The sequence below is a fragment of the Octopus bimaculoides genome, chromosome 29 (genome assembly GCF_001194135.2).
Source record: "Octopus bimaculoides isolate UCB-OBI-ISO-001 chromosome 29, ASM119413v2, whole genome shotgun sequence".
NCBI lineage: Eukaryota > Metazoa > Mollusca > Cephalopoda > Octopoda > Octopodidae > Octopus > Octopus bimaculoides.
Window position 1 is genome coordinate 1,984,751 of NC_069009.1, and position 7,668 is coordinate 1,992,418.

Below are 7,668 nucleotides of genomic sequence, written 5' to 3' on the forward strand. Positions count from 1 at the left end.
CAAAGCATTGTGAGTGGATTTGGTAGACGGAAACTGAAAGAAGCCCATCGTATATATGTATATATATATATGTGTGTCTGTGTTTGTCCCCCCAACATCGCTTGACAACCGATGCTGGTGTGTTTACGTCCCCGTAACTTAGTGGTTCGGGAACAGAGACCGATAGAATAAGTACTAGGCTTACAAAGAATAAGTCCTGGGGTCGATTTGCTCGACTAAAAGGCGGTGCTCCAGCATAGCCGCAGTCAAATGACTGAAACAAGTAAAAGAGTAATTTGCTCCGTCTGGACCGTTAATACAACAGATGGACTTGAAACGTTTTCCAATTAAGAAGTTAATGTATGCATCATTATTGTTAATGACATGTATTTATCAATTGGAATTTTGTCTTAACAAGGATCTCTAATGAACTTCGTTTATTTTATGTTCCCTATTCTCTAACTCTATCTCCCCCTCCTTGGGGGAATCACGTACGTTGTACGATACTGTTTTTTTTTTAATTGTAACAATTACAGAAATTACGAACAAACCAGAACAACGGAATACAATGGAAAAGCACGTTGGGTTTTTTTTTCTTTCTATTTTTCGAACACTCCTAAACGGTTCGGATGGAAGTCAATATAAAACCCGAAACGGGAGGGCGAAACGAAATGCTTTTCGTTTCAGTGTAAATTATATTATATACGTATATTTACGTGTTTGCGTGTAGTACTTATATGTATGTAGTATTTCTCTCTCTATGTATGTATGTGAATATATATATATATATATATATATACACACACTCATATATTTATATATACACACATATATTTATACACACACACACATATTTTTTATATATACACATATATTTATACATACACACACATATATATATTTATACATACACATATATATTTATACATACACATATATATATTTATATGCACACAGACACACACACACACACACACATATATATATATACACACACACAATATATATACACACATATATATATATGCTTGTGTGTATTTGTTTCCCATCTCTTGACTATTGTCGATGTTGACCTGTTGATGTCCCCGTGTATATCAAAATTGGTTTCAGCTATTGTCATTGTAATCTCGTGACTGGCCACTCCTGTCTGGCTAATGTCCTAGTTTAGTGCCGGATTTGAAACGGAAATCAAAATTACCAGCCTCATTCATGCCTTCCGTTTAAATCGAAACCAACTCTAATGACGAAATCTGAAACGTGTACCATTTTTTTTTTTGTCTTCTCTGTTTGTCCGAGTTGTTGGACTGTGGCCATGCTGAAGCACCACCTTAAATTTTTTATCGAGAGCCCTAAACACGCGTGTGCGTATTCTTTACTTTCGCCGGCGTTACTTCGGTATTGGTCTAGAGCAGCGGTTCTCAATCAGGGTCCATAAGGCCCTCGAGGGTTCACATTAGATTTTTGGGGGTTCGTACAACAAAATAGTAAATTAGGGATCTACAATAGTATCTTAAGGGGTGCTAACGTGGAAGTACAGAATACGCATACCACCCGTTTTCGGCGTAACCCGAAACACTGGATGTGCGTATTGCTTTAGACGTATGTTTTGCAAGAAACATCTAGATTTCTTTCATAGTTCGATCTACACAAATTAATGTGTGAAACCGCCTTTGGCTCTGTAGTACAAACGTCTTGTTTGCATAAGTTTTGAATTAAAATCTTCCACCAAAATTAGTCACAATCTATGTTCCTAACACTAGCTGAATAATAACTAAGTTCTTTTACTAAATTCTTTGTTATATTTAAAATTAATTGAAAGAAACACAGAGCATTGCAACAGAAATATGGTAACAAAAGGGTTAAGGGCTTTCTACTACAGCCCTGGGCTGATCAACGCTTTGTGAGTGGAGTTTGTGTGTGTGTGTGTGTTCTTGCATTGGCTTCGTATAATTGTAAACGAGTGTCACTGTCATACAAGCGGTATCCTTCCTTACCAATATTCTGTTAACATGCCACCAGCATGAGTGCCAGTAAGGTGAAGCTGGAAACGATCGCGCTCAAATGGTGCTTTTTACGGAAACAGTGATTCCGCTCAAATGGTGCTTTTTACGGAAACAGTGATTCCGCTCGGATGATGCTGTTAGCGCACCACTGGCATCGAATTGAGATGCATAAATAAGGTCGTCATTGACTTCTGACCAATCAACTTTACAATAATTGGCGCACCAGCTCCCGTCAGCAATAGCTTCCCTTAGGTTTGGTTATCGATTGCCACTGTGTTGGATGACCATCATGTCACAGAGACATTGAGGCAACCTCGTATTTGTTTACAAGACTGCTTGAAACTCCAAAATTTTTGACTAACTCCAGTATTATCGCATAATACAGAATGTCGTGTGTGACTTTTACCTGAGAATGTACCTTAAGAATGTAAAAATATAAAACGAAGCTATGTAGACCTGTAGACCGACTTATGAACAGCCAGTCGGAACCAATTGTGGTCGTAAGTCGAATCAAATGAAACTAAGTCAAATTTGAAACCCATTTACATAAATCATCAGGGATGTTATGTTAATCAAAATATCATTATTGTATTATATGCTTTGAGACATACGTAATTAAGTTTCAGTGTATTTAAATCAGTAACAGTGGTCTAATTAACATAACATTTCTGAAGATTTGGAGTAAATTGTTTAGAAATAAATTTGTATAAAATTAGCTTCATTGAATTTAAATTATGTATGACAATTATGTAATTGTTCATTTGGTGCTGTTTATCTTAATGAAACAGCTGTCGAGCATACTTTTATGGGGAAAATGTTGCTCTTTACCCTTTAGTGTTCAGATTACTGTCAAATATAATGTTTGATTTATGTCATTTTGAATTTATCATACCTTGTAGTTTAGAGATTTCAATGTTATTCTTTGTAGGCCTAGTACTTATTCTATCCGTCTCTTTTGCCGAACCGCTAAGTTATGTGGACGTAAACACACCAGCATCGGTTGTCAAGTGGTGTTGGGGGGACAAACACAGACACGCAAACATACACACATACATATATATATATATATATATATATATATATATATATATATATATATATATATATATATATATATATATACACATATATATACATATATACGACGGGCTTCTTTCAGTTTCCGTCTACCAAATCCACTCACAAGGCTTTGGTCGGCTCGAGGCTATAGTAGAAGACACTTGCCCAAGATGCCACGCAGTGGGACTGAACCCAGAACCATGAGGTTCGTAAGCAAGCTACTTACCACTTTCTGTCACAACATATGAACGAGAAAGGAAGGGGTGATGGCAAACTTTGGAGTGGGATGATGGAAGTTCTATGGTGAAAAGAAAGAAAAAAATCAAACAGCGTTTCAACTCTGTGCATGTACAAGAGAAAGTGTGAATATTTGTATCTGTGATTTATTATGTACCTTATATATAAAATACTACAATTAGCTATCATTTTTGACAGCACGCGGCCAGCAGGTGCTATGTAATAGTACTAGGGTGTCTATGTTTTTCTGTGTGTCTGTGTTACACCTGTGTTTCTCCTAAAGAAAAGTGTCATCCAGTACACTTAAATTATGCCTAGGATGTATCTTTAACTATGTTTTTATTCCATTGAAACAGATGTTAAAAACAATTAAAACATGAATTATAGAAAAATTTTAAGCTTTTCAGCTTTTATCCATCTAAATGTGTTCATATACACTATATATATATATATACATATAAATATGTAAATGTCATGTGTTTGTAGCTATGTGTATATATTCTTATACACACACACCATTAAATAAATGTTTGTGGATGTGTGGTAAGACGTCTATTTGTTAGTCACATGCTTCCGGGTTCAGTCCCACTGCATGGCACCTTGGGCAAGTATCTTCTATAGCCCTGGGACAACCAAAACCTTGTGGGCGGATTTGCTAGATGGAAACTGAAAGAAGCCTGTCGTATATATACATGTATTTGTGTGTGTCTGTGTTTGTCCCCTCAACATCGCTTGACAACCAATGCTGGTGTGTTTACGTCAACGTAACTTAGCGGTTCAGCAAAAGAGACCGATAGAATAAGTACTAGGCTTACAAAGAATAAGTCCTAGGGTCGATTTGCTTGACTAAAGGCGGTGCTCCAGCATGGCCACAGTCAAATGACTGAAACAAGTAAAAGAGTAACAGGCAAATGTTAGCAACTGGAAGAGCATTTTGGTTGTAAAAGACCAACCTCAACAAATTCAGTCTGACACATGCAAGCATGGAAAAATGTATGTTAAAGGATGATGATAATGATGTGTGTGTGTACCCTTGTCTTCGCATTTCCAGTCCATGCTGACAATGTAAGCATTGAAAAGTGGTCGTTAAACAATGGTGAATGGGACAGACGCTTTATTTTTTTTTTTTTGGTTTGAATCTAGATGAAAATTCACACCAATGCCTCTTTCTGTGTGAGACATTGTTCTGTGTAAATGATTGTCTTTATCATTGTTTGTATCAACGCAATGAGATTACATTTGCGGGGAACCTAACAGAGGAGACAGTGAAATGAGATAAAATATTTTACATCACATGTTCTAAACAATGTGGCTATATAACAAAGCAATGGTTTTATAAGTGACAAACACTGAGCACATTTTAACAGTTTTTTTTTTTTTTAATTTTACTTGTTTGTTGTTTTTTGACTGTGGCCATGTTGGGTTTTAGTCAAACGAATCAACCTCGTTAGTTTGTTTTTAAGCCTAATACTTGGTCTAGCGGTCCGTTTTTGCGTAACCCCTAAGTTACTGGGACATAAATACACACACACACTCATACATACATACATATACAAGTGGGTGCTGAAAACTTCATGGTAGCAGGCACTTGCCCAAGGTGCCATGTAGTGGGACTGATCTCAGAACCATGTGGTTGAGAAGCAAGCTTCATATAACACAGCCATAGATGTATAAAAATGTTTATACGTACTTATATATACAGGGTGCGCTGAATTAAACTGTCATCTAAATTACGCAAAAATGAAAATAACACTGACATCTCATTTTAACATATAATTACCAAAATTGCATAAAAATTATCTTGAAATACTAAAGAGTAAATTTATTCAATAAAATCGCCACTGAGTTCAACCACAGCCTTCAGACGAACTCGGAATCTCCTGCAACTCTTCTGGAAGGTCGCCTTGTTTAAGTTGGTGAATGCTGCTATAACCCTTGCCTTCAGTTCATCTTTGGTGTTACAAGGAGTTTTGGTCTCTTGCCCAACTGTCCCTCCACACATAATAATCAAGGGAGTTGCAGTCTGGGGAGTTTGGCCAGATGTTAGGGGTGATGTGGTTGCAGAAATTGTCTGACATCCATGACTGGGTTCTTTTGCTTGTGTGACGTAGTGCAGAGTCCTATTGCCAAACATAGGGTCTTCCAGCAGCCACCCTCTCAAACCCAGGGCAGCACTATCTCCTTCAGGCACTTGATGTAGGCCTCCATGTTGAGTGTGGGGTCTTGTGGGAAAATGGAGACATAACGTTGCTATCACTAGTGATCACTCCAGACACCATGGTGTTGCCTGGCTGTTTGATTTTTATCACTCTCGGTACATGTCCTCAGATTGACACCCAAACACTCTGAAATGTTCGTATTTGGAGCTTCTGGCATGAATGCCAAGCAGCATAGCATGTTTCCAAATTTCTGGCAGAATGAATTGCATGATGGTCCTGATTTTCTCACAGATGATCCACAACTGACCCTACTATACTGTGCAGTCGATAAAATCAAAATCAAACAATGCACATTTGTGAAATTAAAAATATACAATGGTGACAATTTACCTATTGCACCCTGTGTGTGTGTGTTTGTATATGTGTGTGTGTATATATTTATCTACACAGATGTGTGTATTTGTATATGTGCATGTTTTATTTATGTGTATATATTTATCTGTATAGATGTTTGTGGATTTGTATATGTGTATATATCTACATAGATATGTGTGTATGTGTGTGTGTGTGTGTGTATGTATATATATATATATATATATATATATATAGATAGATAGGTGTGTATGTAGATGTATGTGTATATATATCTACATAGATATGTGTGTATGTAGATGTATGTGTATATATATCTACATAGATGTGTGCGTGTATATGTATGTGTATATTTATCTGCATAGATATGTGTGTGTTTGTGTACTTGTATGTGCATATATTTATCAGCATAGATATGTTTGTGTATATGTTCATCTGCATAGATATATGTATATATGTGTGTGCATGAATATTTATGTATCTAGTATGTATGAAAGTTCATCTTTTAGTAAAAACTGGAATTGAAAGCCTAAGAGAACATAACATTAGTATGATAGGAGTGGTGGTCCTGGTAGGAGGAGTAGTAGTATGAGCCGTTGCTAGTCTGTGTGTCATTTATTCTCACAGAAAACATTAAGATATTCAGTTGAATTTTTGTTTTAAATAAACAACTTTGAATTTGCAGAGGACATTGACACCCCCCCCCCTCTGGTATATATTCATTCCTGCACATATACAGGCATGCACATACACAAGCATATAACATACATACGTGAATAATACGTGTTTGTGTGTACACCCACACACACATACATACATACATACACATGGGTATATACTCTTTTACTTGTTTCAGTCATTTGACTGCGGCCATGCTGGAGCACCGCCTTTAGTTGAGAAAATCGACCCCAGGACTTATTCTTTGTAAGCCTAGTACTTATTCTATCGGTCTCTTTTTGCAGAACTTTTAAGTTACGGGGACGTAAACACACCAGCATCAGTTGTCAAGCGATGTTGGGGGGACAAACACATATATATATACAACGGGCTTCTTTCAGTTTCAGTCTACCAAATCCACTCACAGGGCTTTGATTGGCCCGAGGCTATAGTAGAAGACACTTGCCCAAGGTGCCATGCAGTGGGACTGAACCCAGAGCTATGTGGTTGGTAAGCAAGCTACTTAGCACACAGCCACTCCTGCGCCTATAAGGAGTTTTGTCTCTTTACTTTTGAGATGGTTGTGTATACTGTGTGTCAAGAGGTTCATTATCCTAGTAAAACAAACACAAAATATATGCCATTATGCATGTTCACGTGTGCATTTGGTGAGATACAGACACACAGCATGTGGTACATCTGTATGTAATAACATCATATGCATGTCTACATATGCTGACATAATCATAATTATTGTTACTTCTGCATTCCCTGGCATAATTATTTGGTTATCCCTTTCAGGGTGGGGGCATACAGCCTGGGTTCAAATTTAATTCAATGAAATTGGGACCCTTTCATCTGTATATTCTACATTTGTGTATTTGTTCATTGAAATTTTGATGGAAGATTTTAATATAGATCACTTTAACCCTTTTGTTACCATATTTCTGTTAAAATACATTTTTTTTTTACTCTTTTTACTTATTTCAGTCATTTGATTGTGGCCATGCTGGAGCACCGCCTTTAGTCGAGCAAATCGACCCTAGCACTTAGTATTTTAAACCTAGTACTTATTCTATCAGTCTCTTTTACTGAACCGCTAAGTTACGGGCACATAAACACACCAGCATCGGTTGTCAAGCGATGTTGGGGGACAAACACAGACACACAAACATATATATGTATATATACGACGGGCTTCT

General features: G+C 36.9%; 1 protein-coding gene across 1 annotated transcript in view; it reads left to right on the forward strand.

Annotated features, from left to right (window-relative positions):
• Positions 1 to 7,668, forward strand: part of LOC106874965 (E3 ubiquitin-protein ligase RBBP6) — a 40,110-nt gene that overhangs the window by 1,453 nt on the left and 30,989 nt on the right. The window lies entirely within an intron of this gene.